General features: G+C 42.2%; 1 protein-coding gene across 1 annotated transcript in view; it reads left to right on the forward strand.

Annotated features, from left to right (window-relative positions):
- NEDD9 (neural precursor cell expressed, developmentally down-regulated 9) overlaps positions 1-15,544 on the forward strand; it is a 296,654-nt gene that overhangs the window by 39,989 nt on the left and 241,121 nt on the right. Inside the window, exon 2 of the mRNA XM_081245729.1 lies at positions 12,693-12,798. The gene's annotated coding sequence lies outside the window, so the exon portion shown is untranslated. The remainder of the gene's footprint in view (positions 1-12,692; positions 12,799-15,544) is intronic.

Genomic DNA, 15,544 nt, shown 5'->3' on the forward strand with positions numbered 1-15,544 from the left:
ACATGGCTAACTGAGCTTAGTCTGTTGGTATCTCTGGATAATCCTGATGTTACAAAAGGGGGAAATGCCTACAGGCTATTTCTCAGAAAACCCATGTTTTCTCCACACTTCTATAGGTGAATTACAAGCTTCCCTACCTGTTTCCACTGATTGGTGTGATTGATTGGCAGTGCCAGGCATTGTACTGTGAGCCTGGTGGCTGGTGGCCTGGACTGCCTGTCACAAACACCAACATATGAAGCTGAGACTTCTGATCAAGTCTGCACAGACTGTCTGCGATTATTCTGCTCATGGATACTCCAGATCAGAAGCCAGGGGGCCATGGAAACTGTGCTTCACGTTCACTTTCAGCAAATGGAGAGGAAGTAAAAACAGGCCCGATTCATAAGGACTAGTAAGGGATACAAAAGGTAGTGCTTACTTAAAAACAGGATTCAAAACAAACATTCTTTTTTTTTTTTGCGGTACACGGGCCTCTCACTGTTGTGGCCTCTCCCGTTGCAGAGCACAGGCTCCAGACGCGCAGGCTCAGCGGCCATGGCTCACGGGCCCAGCCGCTCCACGGCATGTGGGATCTTCCTGGACCGGGGCACGAACCCATGTCCCCTGCATCGGCAGGCGGACTCTCAACCACTGCGCCACCAGGGAAGCCCCAAAACAAACATTCTAATCAAGGATTTGACTTTGGCACCATAAAGTCGTTGAACTGCCAAAAAAGATGTATTAGGAAACAAAATTCTAGTTTTAATTGGTGTTTTGTTTTGCTTGTTTATTATTTATTTTATTTTTTTTTGCAGTACACGGGCCTCTCACTGTTGTGGCCTCTCCCGTTGTGGAGCACAGGCTCTGGACACGTAGGCTCAGCAGCCATGGCTCATGGGCCCAGCCGCTCCGCGGCATGTGGGATCTTCCCGGACCGGGGCACGAACCCGTGTCCCATGCATTGGCAGGCGGACTCTCAACCACTGCACCACCAGGGAAGCCCTGCTTGTTTATTTTTGACAAAACTATAGAGCACCTTTTAAGTTCTGGTCCCTGAAAAATTTTCTTAGTTATGTGGTTACCAGCAAATCATATGTGAACTAATTAATATTAAGCCTTTCAAATTAGCTTTTTAACAATGATAAACAATTGCATTTTATTCTAATTAAAAATAGAAACTCTTCATACTGAATTTCTTTTATAGTAACTAGGTCCAGATGCAAAACCAATTGCTTCCACTTAATTCCTTATTAATCTACTGCTTTCCCCCCAATAAAGTGAAGTTATAAATTAAAGAAAGAAACTGTATTCCTTGGATTTTATTAACCACAGGTTTTTTGGGGAAGACAAGCAAAATTCTTATTGCTTCTATTTGCAATCACTTAAACCTCCTTGGAGAAGTTTCTTCAGTGCATGGCTCAACTATTTGGAACTCTGGAGAACTTTCAAGGAAAGAGAGCACAAGTGATAAATAGTTTGGAAATGAAGATCAAAACGAAAGCACTGGGAGGACTGGGAATGTTTAGTCTAGAGAAAAGAAGAAGTAGAGTCGTGCTTTTCCTAACTGTCGTAAACAGGACGAGGGTCGTTCTTTTGCACCAAAGAGTTCGGAAGAACAAGTGAATATAGGCAGGAGCAAAGGATTTAACTAACATAATTTATTTTAATTTTTTTTAAAATAATAATGGAATGCTTAGGGACTCAGGAAATTATCCTAGAATCATTTCAGAATACTATTCCACAGATCAATCTGGAGATTAAGAACACAGCAAGACCTACCAAGAGGAGTGGAGAATTAATGTTATTCACATAACAGAGTCAGAAATACTTTCCAATGGTCATTGAAATAATAGTGATGTTTACTTCCAACAGGAATTTAACATTCATCACACATGGATTAAAGGCCTATCCGGCCTCCGGCACTGAAAAATTCTTCATAGCTAACACTTGCAGAAGGCTTGGTCTATGAGCACTGCCCAAAGTGCTTTGCACACAGGAGCTAATTTAATTTTCACAACAGCCGTATGAAGTCGGTGCTATTCTTTTCCTATTTTTGCAAGTGAGGAAACAGAGGCAAAAATAAAAATTAATTATTTGCCCGAAGTCACACCTTGAGGTTATAAAATAAAAGAGCCAAGATTTGAACTTGTATCCTTATAGGTTCTCTGAGAACAAATTCCAGGGTGAGAGTAGACACAGATGAGGCTTACTGGGACAAACACCTATGACGGATAAAGAAGGAAGAGGCAGGAGGAGCGGGCAGGGACAGGCTTCAGACCGAGATGCAGGTGTGATATCTGTGAAAGGCAAGAAGGAAGGAAGGACCGGGTAGCGAGAGCCTCAGGCTCCCGTGCAGATCTGGGAAAGCCTCAGACAGACTGACGGATGGGGAGTCCCTGGGTCAAAGTGGGAGAGTCCCTCATGCAGCATGAATGGTCGAGGTTCATAGCCTCACGTTGCTCAGTCACGGCTGGGGGGAGTCTAAGAGAAGTGTGGTCTGCCACCAGTGCTGCAGGGGATCCGAAGCAGCCACTGGGGGCTGTGCTCCTCTCTCTTGAAGGGAGGTCTGCGTGGGAGACTGTGGAACCCAAGCTGTCTGGCACCAGAGTCCATGCTTTTCCTCATTCTGTTATGCTGCCCTCTCATACCTTGAGGGTGTGCAGTGAAGGATGTAACCCTGTAGCAATGAAAGGCCTCAGCAGGAAAAGGGGGCGCTTTGTTACAAAGATCTGGGGCCTCCACTCACACAGAGCTCAGTGCCAGCAGTGCCCCAAGGTCGTACAGAGCAGTGGCTCTGGTCGTGAAGAGCTGAACAGCAATCTTCCAATCCAAACACACTGTAGTTTTACCCTGAATCAGGCACCTTCGTGTCATAAAAATCTCGTAAAACTTTTCAGCCAATATTTAAATATTTATTCCATACTTACTAAATACGAGGCATTGTGTTACGTGCAGTAGGAAATATTAAGATCTAAAAGCCTGAACCCTTTCATCCAGGGTTTACCCAATAGGGTAAACTAAAAATAACTAAAAATAACCATATATACATGAGAACACGTAAAAAGTGGCACAGATATGGTGCTATGGAAGTTTAGGGAAGAGAGAGATTACTTCCTGCTGGAAAGATTGGGAAAGATTTCATGAAGGACAAAGCAATGGTATTGCTTCCTCAAATGAAAATATGAAATTAGAAGTTTGAAGCTGTCTTTAAAATTTGTATCTGTCTAGCCCACCACCCTCACCCCAAGCACTGGTCTTTAGGAACTGGTGGAAACATATATCGTAGGTTAGAAAATGGGGTTCAGATTATAAGATTGAGAACAGGGATATTCTGGCCATGGTGGAAGGTTGGAGAGAGATCAGAGATGGAAATGGAAACTTAGTGTGACTGTTTATCCCTTTATTTTTTGGTAGCAGTGTCTAATCTTTGAATCCATTCCAAGCTCCTAATTACACTTAAAGAAAGTGCCAAGTTTCATATTCACTGTATCCAAGCTGCACCATAAACGTACAATTTTCTGTGTACCATTTAGTCCCCAAGCAACACATTTCCTTTTGTATATTGTCCTGATGGCTCAATGGGATTTTTCCAGATTCAGATCTCACTCTTATTTATATGGTGGAATCATGATTTAAAAGTACACTATTAATTTGTCAGAAGTTTTTCAATAATTTTTCTAAAACTGTACTTCTTCTGCCTTGCATTTTATTCACTTTTTCTTTTTTGCTTGTTTCCTCAGCTAAGTTAATGTTTAATCGCTCTCTAAACTTAGAGTCATTTCATTTGAGAAAATAAAGTCCTTTTATTTTCTGACATTTCCCAAGGTGGCAGGGCGTCTGGGGTCTGGGGAATGTGTTTCCACCTTTAAGCTGGAGGAAGCTTTGAAAACACTTTAGCAAGTTTTGGATTCTTGTCTGATTAAAAGCTGCCACAAATAATAAGTGGAAGAAACAAAAACAGAAGGTAGATAGGTATGAATATGAGTGTTAAAGATGCTTCTTTATATCCCTGCTCTGTGATTTTAGGAATTATAGAAAACAAATTGCAACCCTTTTACTCAGACTTTATATTTTTATTACAGAAGGCAAAAGATTTGTCTTAGAATACACGTTTGAGACCTGAACATTTCCTAGGTGTGGTAGTGTCTGCTTTCACTTGGGTAGTATAATTAGCTCCGCCACTGAGGGCTGGCTTCACTCCTGTAAGTACCCTCCTTCCTGCATCAGCAGGCTTGCAGCCCTTCTAGATCATTCCCTCTGGAATACTAATCACTTGTCTGTCTCTCATCTTAAAGCAAAACATACAAACAAACAAAAACGTCCTTTAACCCCACATCCCCTTCCAGCTTCTGCCTTTTTCTCTTCTCCCTTTTGTAGCAAAATTCTCAACAGAGTCATCTATGGTTTCTGTATCCACTTCCTCACCCCTGCGGATTTTCCTAAGATGTTCATGTCTACATCCCGGAAAACTTCCATGTTGCCAAATCCAAGACTCTTTTCAAGGTCCTTCTCTGACCCAATCCCTCAGTATCTTTTACCACAGCTGACCACTTCCTTTACTGGAACCTCTCATGTCTTAGTCTGTATTTACCTAGTTTTCCTCATACCTCTCTGGCAGTTCTTTGTATCTTCACTGATGAAGCCTCCTTTTCAGCTTAGTCTCTAATATGTTAGAGGGCCCCCAGGGCAGAGTTCCAGGCCCTCTTCTCTACCTACATTGTCTTTCTAGGGAAATAATCCTTCCTGTCCTAAGGCTTGAGATGTCATTGATATGCCATGACTCCCAGGTTCTCATTCATTCCTGAGCTCTCCTCTGAGCTCCAGACTTGGATATCCAATTCTGTATCCATTACCTCCACTTGGCTCACTAAGAGGTATGGCACATATAGTTAATTTTCTCCTACCCTCCATCCTGTTCCTTCCCAGTCCTCCCAGTCTTTGATAATGGCCTCACTACCTACCCACTCAGGAGTTCAAGCCTTGATTTTTCTTTTTTTTTTTCTAATCCGTCAGTGAGTCTGGTAGCTTCATCTTCAAAATAGATCTCAAATCCATCCACCTCACCTTATCTTCATTGCTATCATGCTAATCCAAACCATGATCATCACTTTGATGACTGCAATTGCCTCTGAATGTCTCCCTACTTCTGCTTCTCCGCCACGAACAATCCACTTCCACACAGCAACCAGAGAGATTTTTTAAAAATATAAATCAGAGCATGTCATTTCCATGCTTTAAACCAACCAGGTATTCCCCTTCCAAAAGCACTTAGATAAAATGCACCTCTGTTCCCCAGTTTGCAAGACTCCAGTTAACTTGGCCCCTACCTAACTCCTTGTCACCTTAAACCATTTTTCTACCTCACTTCCTCTCTCCCAGCCATGTTGGCTGTCTTCTTGCTCCTTCAGTATGCCAAGATGCTCTCCCTCTATCCCTTTGCTTATCTGGCGCCTTCTTATTTGTCTCAATTTATATGTTACTGTTAGCTCCTTAGATCACACCTCCCTGATGACTCCGTTCAAAGGAAGTGCTCTCTCTCATCAGCACACCCAGTTCATTCCCAGTAAAGCCCTCACTACAGGTTGCAATTATAGGCTTGTTTTCTCATTTGCTGTCATTCATCTCCCACAAGAATGTGAGCTCCATAAGAGTAAGGACTTGCTCTGTCTTATTCATACCTGCATCACTGCTGTCTAGAACAATGACTGTCCACAATAGATGTTCAATAAGTATTTGTTGAGTGAATAAATCAGTTTTTAGATTATTCACGCCATTTGGTTTTCCTTGATTGTTTGCCAGTCTACTCCTTGGTAAAGTATCTGAGCATTAGAGCAAGGAACATGTTTCATCTGCAACTTCTGTTCAAAGAGGATATGGAACTTTAATAGATTAGAGGGAGATCCTAAGCTTTTAAGTCTTGGCTTTTCAGCAGTATATCCCTTAACGATGGCAAAAAATCAAAGATTAAGTTATGAGAGCTATCAGAGTTTCACTAGCAAAATTTAATTTTTTCTATTTTCTGTCTGTTTTGTGAATTTTATTTTATCTGAATTTAGAATGTGAGCAAAGCTGTGGAAGGGTTAGGCTTGCTTGTACGTGATTTTCAATCATTGGAATTCTAAAAATGCTACAAAATTAACATTTTTATTTCAAATACATTGATCCCAAGACTATGTGATACTAACTCTTCTTCTTCTCGAGAATTACAAAATAAAGATGCTGATATGGAACTCATTGCAACAATACCTCGAGATATGAACTTGTATCTATGAGACACTGATGTAATGCTATGAGCTCATCATATAAATGGATGCTAAACCATCTGTGTTTTGTGACACTATATCATCAAAAAAATTTTGCGTATAATTCTAAAATAAAAAATAAAACAAATTTTCAACTAACAGGTGTGTTGCTTCAAACATACAACTCAGCAATTCTAAATCCCGACTTGAAACAATGCCTGAAAAGCTGAAGGTCAGGTGAAGATATTACATTTAACACTCTTGAAAATGTCAAAGAAGTACCTCTAAAACGTAGGGAAAAAATGGTAAATTAAATATAAGATGTTGCAGATCAGGATAACAGAGTCAATATAAAATACTTTGTTACTGGAAGAAAAGAAGAAAAAGAGGGAAGAAAGAAGGGCAAGGAAAGGAAGGCAGAGTTTGCTGAAGAGGAGCCATTCCTGAGTTAGTTCAACCACTTGAGCTCGGTCTCTTGGGCTGTGCGATCAAGAAAATGACAGTATTTACCTGCGTGTACTCGGGATTTCCATGTTCTGCAGTGTGCCTCTGCTGTGGAAAGCGTGAAACCGTGATGAGGGCTATCAGGGCAGTCAGAGTTCAGCAAGAGGCTCAAGGTCAGTGTGGACTGGAGAAGCAGGAATTACTCTCTGGACTGAGCTGGACTTCAGCTAAATCTTGTTGGATGCAGTGGATTTTGATAGAGACAGATGTGAGCACTGAGGAGAAAGTGTGAAGAGAGACACATGCACAAAAACAAAATAAAAAAGGTAGAAAAAATAAGTTAGACTTCCCTATCCCTAGGAAAAAGTTTTAAAGGTTATCCTGATTGAAACGGAAACATTTAGCTTAGTCATAGGAAATGAATGGCATGAAGCGGCTGTGGGTTTTAAACTCCAGGCTGCAGGGTGAGAAGGCAGTAAGAGGCTGGAGAAAACCTCAAGCAAGGGCGACATGAAGGAAGTGATGTTTTAGGAAGGGAAAGGATTCATGGCATAAGGCAAGGTGGGTTGCAGGGAGGTAAGCTCGAGGTCTTATCATGATGCCATTTCTGCAATAAGGATAGAAAACGTAATAAATTAAAGATCTGCATTCTGATGATGATCATTTTATTTTATTGAAGTATAGTTGATTTACAGTGTTGTGTTAATTTCTGCTGTACAGCAAAGTGATTCAGTTATATATATATATATTCTTTTTCCTATTCTTTTCCATTATGGTTTGTCACAGGATATTGAATATAGTTCCCTGTGCTAAACAGTAGGACCTTGTTGTTTATCCATCCTATTCAACTAGTTTGCATCTGCTAATCTCAAACTCCCAATCCTTCCCTCCTCACAACCCTCCCCCTTGGCAACCACAAGTCTGTTCTCTATAATCTGTGAGTCTGTTTCTATTTTGTAGATATGTTCATTTGTGTCGTATTTTAGATTCCACAGATAAGTATGGTATTTGTCTTTTTCTTTCTGACTTACTTCACTTAGTATGATCATCTCTAGGCCCATCCATGTTGCTGCAAATTGTATTATTTCATTCTTTTTTATGGCTGAGTAATATTCCACTGTATGTATATGTGTGTGTATATACATATATATACAACACATTATCTTTATCCATTCATCTGTCAATGGACATTTAGGTTGTTTCCATGTCTTGGCTATTGTAAATACTGCTGCTATGAACATAGGGGTGTATATATCTTTTGGAATTATAGTTTTGTCTGGATATATGCCCAGGAGTGGGATTGCTGGATCATATGGCAATTTTAATAGAGATATAGGAGTAATTCCAAGAGGCAGTTTGAAGGTAATGGAAATAGACATTTATCAAGGGTTATGTGCTCTATACTTTACTTAATTCTCACAACAACCCTTCCAAATAGGTATTATTATTCCAATTTAGAGATAACTGAGTTCCAGTAACTTATTAAATAATTTACTCAGGGTCAGACAGTGAAACCAGGTTTGAGAACCAGCAGATTGGATGGGTGGTGGACTGGAGTGAATCAAAGCATTTTCATTTGTTTGTTTTATAAAAGCTGTATTTCTACTTTATTTTATTTTTTTCTCCTAAGTCTGGGAGCCTAACATTCATTTGTATTTGATTGTATATCAAAGACAAGGGCTGAGTAGGTAATGCCCAAAGCTGAGAGTGATGGCCAGACTGGTTTTAGTTTTGCTTCTTCATCCTTAAAACTAGCATTTGGTTTTAGGTGAGTGAAAGATGTTCCTAATAGTAAACAATGGTCTAATAAAGACTTATAATGAGGGATTACCAGCTGGTTAAGGCAAGCAGCCTTCAATAGGTTTGCCCTCAGTGAGTTCCTCTGGGGAGCTGTGACCGAGGAGTCACAAAGCTGAGGCCGCTGGCAAAGGGAGGCTAGCCTGCGTGTCTTCCACCCAATATCCTGGTGCTCAGTGGGACCAGGTCACCCACTTGGGCAGCAATGAAGCAGCATAAAATAAGCTTGCAACACCAGGGTTAGAGAATAAGATGGGCTGAGAGCTGAGGACACAGCACAAGTTTTAGATTCAGATTTTAAAACCTGGAAAACTCTTTTTTCTCTTTTATAAAGAAAAACAGAAGTTCACAGTCTCGTTTCATTACCCACCGGTGCTTTCGAGCCATGAACTTTCCCCCACTTCGGAAACTTCTCTGGAAAATTCATTTCATGCTTGTCTACTCCAGTAAAACCCTTGACTGAACTTGTTACAAAACAGGAGACTTGGCCGAGGGAATGTGAGAAATCACCCGACACGGCAAAGCCAGTTGGCATCCTTGAGAGCTGTGTGCGCTTCCAACTTTTGGTTTACCTGTCTTCTTGGACTGTGACCTCCTCCCAGCAGAGGGGGTGTTCTGATTGTTCCTGTGCCCAGTGACTGAGAGGGGGCAGTCACAGCACATGCATCACGTTCCTTGACACACTGAAGAGTGCCTCTTAGGATGAGGGGGGGCTGTGGATGTCCTGACTTCAGGGCTCTGCCCTCACCAGCGTGTGAGAGGAAGTCTTAGGAGGCTTCTTGGTAACTATCAAATGTCTCTGAAAGCCTCAGCTTGGATTTTTGCTCTTACAAGGTAGTGCCTGCATCATTACCTTATTGCTGCTAATGCTGCTCTTAAACTAATGTGATAAAACACCCCTGTCTCCTCTAGAGCAGATTTTTACCCAAGAATCCTTATACAGATCCTTTGCCAGTCACTTTGCCCTTCTCCAGCACGGTTGTTTCTGAACGTAACTTCTTTTCTTAAGTTCTCACCCAATTCTTACCCCCTTTACTCTCAGAGGGTGATCAAAGTTCTTAAGAAAAGGGAGTATTTTCAATAAGAATTCATTGGGTACCTGCTGTGAGGCAGGAATTATGCTAAGTTTTTGGAGCATAAAGACAAATAAGTTGTGGTCTCTACCTTGGAGGGGCTTATAGCTGGGTAGAGGGAGATAAATAGACAGGAAAACAAGTAAGGGCAGTCAAACCATGTAGGTGAATTAATGCATAGATGTATAGGGCAAAGGGAGAGTAGGGGAAGAGTCATTAATTCCACTTAGAAAGCAGGACAAGCATCACAAAGACCATCTGGGATGAACTTCCTAAATTCCCTTCCCTCTGCTTCCCAAGTCATCTATAGCTATAGATATTCTTACCATCTTTCTTCCTATCTTAGAAGAGGTGTCTACTCTTTTCTAAGGCTGTTCCTTCAAATGGCTCTTAAAAATAAAGTTCATCTTCCAATATAAAAGTGAGGTAAAAGAACTGCAAAAATATGTAAAACAACAACATAGAAAAATTAAGAAAGAGAAAGTATCTCCCATAACCCAGCCGGTTCCTTAACATTGCTGCCGTCATTCATTTTGTGTATTTTAATCTCCTTTCTCGTCCTATGCACATTTTTTTTTTTTTTTTTTTGCGGTACGCGGGCCTCTCACTGTTGTGGCCTCTCCCGTTGCGGAGCACAGGCTCCAGACACGCAGGCTCAGCGGCCATGGCTCACGGGCTCAGCCGCTCCATGGCATGTGGGATCTTCCCGGACCGGGGCACGAACCCATGTCCCCTGCATCGGCAGGTGGACTCTCAACCACGGCGCCACCAGGGAAGCCCCAATGCACATTTTTAAAATAAATTTTATTTTATTTTTATTTTTGGCTGCATTGGATCTTCGTTGCTGTGCGCGGGCTTTCTCTAGTTATGGTTAGAGGGGGCTACTCTTCGTTGCTGTGCACAGGCTTCTCATTGCGATGGCTTCTCTTTGTTGTGGAGAACAGGCCCGAGGCACGCAGGCTTCAGTAGTTGTGGCACTCGGGCTCCGTAGTTGTGGCTTGTGGGCTCTAGAGTGCAGGCTCAGTAGCTGTGGCGCACTGGCTTAGTTGCTCTGCGGCATGTGGGATCCTTCCGGACAAGGGCACAAACCCGTGTCCCCTGCATTGGCAGGCGGATTCTTAATCACTGCACCACCAGGGAAGTCCCTAAACATTTAAATAGGTATAATCATCCCCCTGTAGCCATCTCCATTCCTCTACCCCCCTCCTCTGGGACCTGACTCCTTCCAATTCTACACCTTGACTGTCTTTCCCATTGGAAAGTCCCATTCACTTCCCTACTCACTTAAATCTCACCCATCCTGCAACACTGGAAGCCAAATCACTTCCTTAGCTGAGCTAGAGCTAGACGGTTCTTGCAGATTCTTTAAGGACCCATTCAGGAGATCAAGTCACTTTTCTTGTTGATCCCTTCCTTCTTTCTGCAACTTTTCCCCCTTGACTCCCTTAGTTGTCCATTTTTGAAGTTATTTTGGGTTTTTCCCCTTCTTCTGATAACTCTTTCCTCCTCCATCTCTCCATTAGTTCCTCTCCCTCTGCCTACCCTTTAAAGACTGGCGGTTCCAGGGTCTCACCACTGTCCGTTTCTCATCCCTCACTCCAGACTCTCCTGGGGCCCCTCCTATGATGTCACGTAGTCACTGAGTACTTCCAGACCTGTGTCCCCACCCTAGACTTCTTGCCTGAACCTCAGCCCCACTGGTACCTTACTACTGGGCATCCTTACCCTGGCATCTCCAGCTCAACAGTTACCAACTGGATTCCTCTTCTTATTTCTTAGCTTGGTCAAAAGTATTACCTCCTACTTCATCCACTGTGTCAGGAAAATGGACACCATCTTCATTTCTTCCTTCTTACTTAGGCACGTAAACTCCTCCTACAAGTGTGTCTCAAATCCATCGCTCATTCTCCCTGCCACTTTTAAAAGTCAGACCCTGACTATTTCTTATCTGGTCTATTGGATAGCCTCACTAATGAAGACTCTGTTTTCCATTTCTTTTTACTACACTTTTTCTTCCATGCTATTTCACAAATTACTTTTCTAGAATACAGATTCTTTTTTAAAAAATCATTCCTTAAGGGCTTCCCTGGTGGCGCAGTGGTTGAGAGTCCGCCTGCCGATGCAGGGGATGCAGGTTTGTGCCCCGGTCCGGGAAGATCCCACATGCCGCGGAGCGGCTGGGCCCGTGAGCCATGGCTGCTGAGCCTGCACGTCCGGAGCCTGTGCTCCGCAACGGGAGAGGCCACAACAGTGAGAGGCCTGCGTACCGCAAAAAAAAAAAAAATTAATGAATGAATTTTTAAAAGCATTCCTTAAAATAAAAATTGTTGATGATTGTCTACTGCCTGCACCAAAATTCAAATTTCTTACATAACACTCAAGAGAGTGTGTCCTCGGCCCCCAGAGTCTACTGTTCCCACCCTCCCTTCTTTCCTGCTTGATCCCCATGCATCCTCTGATGTAGCCCCATGTGATTACTGCGTGCTGCCCTGCTTCCCCAAACATGCCATGAATTCTTACACCTCCCAGGACCTACTGTGGTTTCCCCTCTACCTAGAGAAGCCTCATGCATTTGTTGAAATCATATTCATGCTTCTAAGCCCAGCTTAAATGCCACCTTCTCTGTGAAGTCTTCCCAGACCTTGTTTTCTCCTGCCCCCTGGAAAATCAGTGGCTCTCCCCTCCGTGTTCTCATATCAGAGTGGTTCCCAAACCACTAGAATCAACTTTTAAAAGATCCCGTTGCCTGAGCCTTACCTCATATGTTACACCGGAATATTTCAGGGTAAGCTCCGTGCATTTGTAATTTTTGAAATCAGATCTGAGGTGCTCAGAATTTGGCAAGTTCAGATATTTATTCATGAATCAATGCACAGATTATGAAGAGTCATCAAAGAGAACAAGACTTACTTTATTTTGGGATAGCCTGATTCTGGAACAAGGAATTACCTTCCTGATTAGTTAGATTGTCTCCAGGGTCTCTGTCCTTGTACCAGAAACTGAGGTTCTTTGAAAAACCAAAGAAGACAATGGACGAAGTGATCTGCTGTGGTATTTGCATCTTGAGAAAATTACCAAGGTACTTTGGAATAGAGTTCAGACATCCCATCCTGCTGTTCTTTGGTTGTAACATTTTAAATCTCCTCTCTCCCAGGCAAGTGAATGTATCAGGATCTCTCCAGTTCTACCAACGTACCTACAGAGGAGACTAAATGAATCAAAATGAAGTGTTCTCTGCACCACTATACTGGGGTCTGAAGGTAAGTCTGCTGAATACATTAAAAAAAAAAGATAGTATAACATTTGTAAGTGAAATACTCACAATGAAGTTTTTTATGGTTCAGATGGGAAGTAGTGTAACAACTTACAGTTTGTCTTGGAAAATCAAAAAGGTTCTCATTTGAGAACCACTGCAATAAGTTTGCTATTACTGGGATGGACAGGAAATAAGCAAGTTAATAGAAATGTTTTCTTGGAAGTTTAAACTTATTAAATAACATTTAACTATGATTTGTAGGAATTTTTAAATTCTAAAATTCTTTCCTGTGTCACTGAGCCCAGCCATCGTCCTGATCCTCAGGGATGTTAAATGATAAAGTATTTGTATGTTTCATGAGTTGGGTGGTGCCAGAGCTCTCCACTCCTCCCACACACACCTGCACACACCACACACGTGTGTACAGGGACGGATGTCCACGCCCACAACAGCTGGCCTGTCTACAGCCTGGGTCTAGAAGAAACCTGACTTTTTTTTTTTTTTTTTTAATTATTTATTTATTCATTTATTTATTTTTGGCTGTGTTGGGTCTTCGTTTCTGTGCGAGGGCTTTCTCTAGTTGCGGTGAGCAGGGGCCACTCTTCATCGCGGTGCGCAGGCCTCTCACTGTCGCGGCCTCTCTTGTTGCAGAGCACAAGCTCCAGACGCGCAAGCTCAGTAGTTGTGGCACACGGGCCTAGTTGCTCCACGGCATGTGGGATCTTCCCAGACCAGGGCTTGAACCCGTGTCCCCTGCATTAGCAGGCAGATTCTCAACCACTGCACCACCAGGGAAGCCCCAAACCTGACTTTTAAGGTTGCTGTTTTTTTTCTTTTAAATCATGATCTTACTGTTGAATCCAAAACTCAAACAAACATGATATCAGGGAAAGTCACAGCAGGGTAGTTTACGGAGATTAGATTTCTTTAAATTACCAAAACAGTGAGAGCAGGAGGTCCTTAAAATCAACATTTTATAACCTGAGTCATGCTCATGTTTTTGCTCCTTTGCTTAGAAAAACAGTATCGCAGAGTTGACCTAACACTGGCTAGCAGTGCATGGCACAGTTGGAGAGAAGCCTGCAAACACTAAGTAGCATCCGAGGAAGGCTCCTCCTGCCCTTTGGATCTGTGCCAGGCTGAAGTTCTGAGACGCTGGAGAAGAATCCTTTTCTTCACTCACAGAAAAACATTTATATAAGAACAGTGTATTAAATAATATTTTTATTTAAAGGTTTATTTTAAGTTTCACTGTTCTGAACCCTAAAAATGAGCATAGGTGAATAGACCTGCCACCAATCCCCTACTGGCAAAACTGTCTCTTTACTATTCGAAGTTCAGTTGAATACAGTGGTTCTCAGAATGCAGTCCCCAGACCTGCAGCAGCACTCCAGAACTTGTTAGAGAAACAGATCTCAGGCCCCACCCCAGACTTGCTGAATCAGAAACTCTGGAGTGTAGGACCCAGAAATGGGGGCTTTAACTGGCCTTCTAGGTGATTCTGATGCAGGCTCAAGTTGAAGACTACTGGATTCATACAATTCACTCTGTGAAAAACCAACTGGTGTTGAATATAAGCCAACCATATGCCATTGCTTACTGATAACATAGAAAAACCAATAGTCTCTAGAGCACTTGAGCCTTATTCCTAACATTTTTCTCATGTCAAAGAAAAGGGAGTAATGCAGGGATGAAGAAAAAACATGTTTTTCAACCAAGTCCCATTGATGTAAAAGGTGAAAAAATTAATTTAGTGTCACATAAAGATACAAAAAATAAGCCCACTTAGATTATCTTTTTGTTCCTTCCAATAAGAAATAGAACATGTTCAATTTGCCTTTTTTTCCAGTTAACTATGAGGAACAAAAGACAAAGCCAGGAAAAATAACTGTTTTTTATTGTGGTTAATTAAAGGAGAGATACCAGATTCTACAGAAGAGCTTATTTTCTTGAAGGGCAAAGTCTTTCCCTATATTTCCTTATGCACTTAGCACACTCCTTAGTCTGAAATAGGTATCTAATAAATATTCATTAAAATTGACAGAAAAGGCAAATAGGGGAAAAGGAAAAGAAGCAAAAAGAGAAAAATAGAAAAATACCACAGGGAGAAATATAAACCTGAGAGACAGAGAAAAAGATAGAAGCATCTACAAGAGAAGGAAGACACTAGGCAGAAAATAGAAGAAAATGACAGAGGTAAAAAGAAAAGAGATGATACCCTGAGAAACAGAGAACTAACCTGATTTATCAATTATACGAATAAAGCTCATGAACTTCAAATACAATGATGTAGCTACTCAGGCGTGCAACCGTTTCCCTTTTAAAAATTATTTCTGAAACTCTTTGTCCCAAAATGCTGGCCAAGTTTCAAGGACCAAGAAGCAGACTCTTAGGGACACAGGATTCTACCTAAAGAAGGAACACTTTGGGCTTCCCTGGTGGTGCAGTGGTTGGGAGTCCACCTGCTGATGCAGGGGACACAGGTTTGTGTCCCGGTCCGGGAAGATCCCACATGCCGCAGAGCGGCTGGGCCCGTGAGCCATGGCTGCTGGGCCTGCGCGTCCGGAGCCTGTGCTCCGCAGCGGGAGAGGCCACAACGGTGAGAGGCCCGTGTACCGCAGGAAAAAAAAAAAAAAAAAAAAGAAGGAACACCTTTTGTCAAGAAGAGATACTTGGATCTGAGATGAGTTGCTTATGAGACAGCGAGCACCCCGTCACAAGGTATTCAAGCCAAGGAGGACAGGTGACAG

This window comes from Mesoplodon bidens (genome assembly GCF_964165515.1).
Source record: "Mesoplodon bidens genome assembly, chromosome: 10".
NCBI classification, from domain to species: domain Eukaryota; kingdom Metazoa; phylum Chordata; class Mammalia; order Artiodactyla; family Ziphiidae; genus Mesoplodon; species Mesoplodon bidens.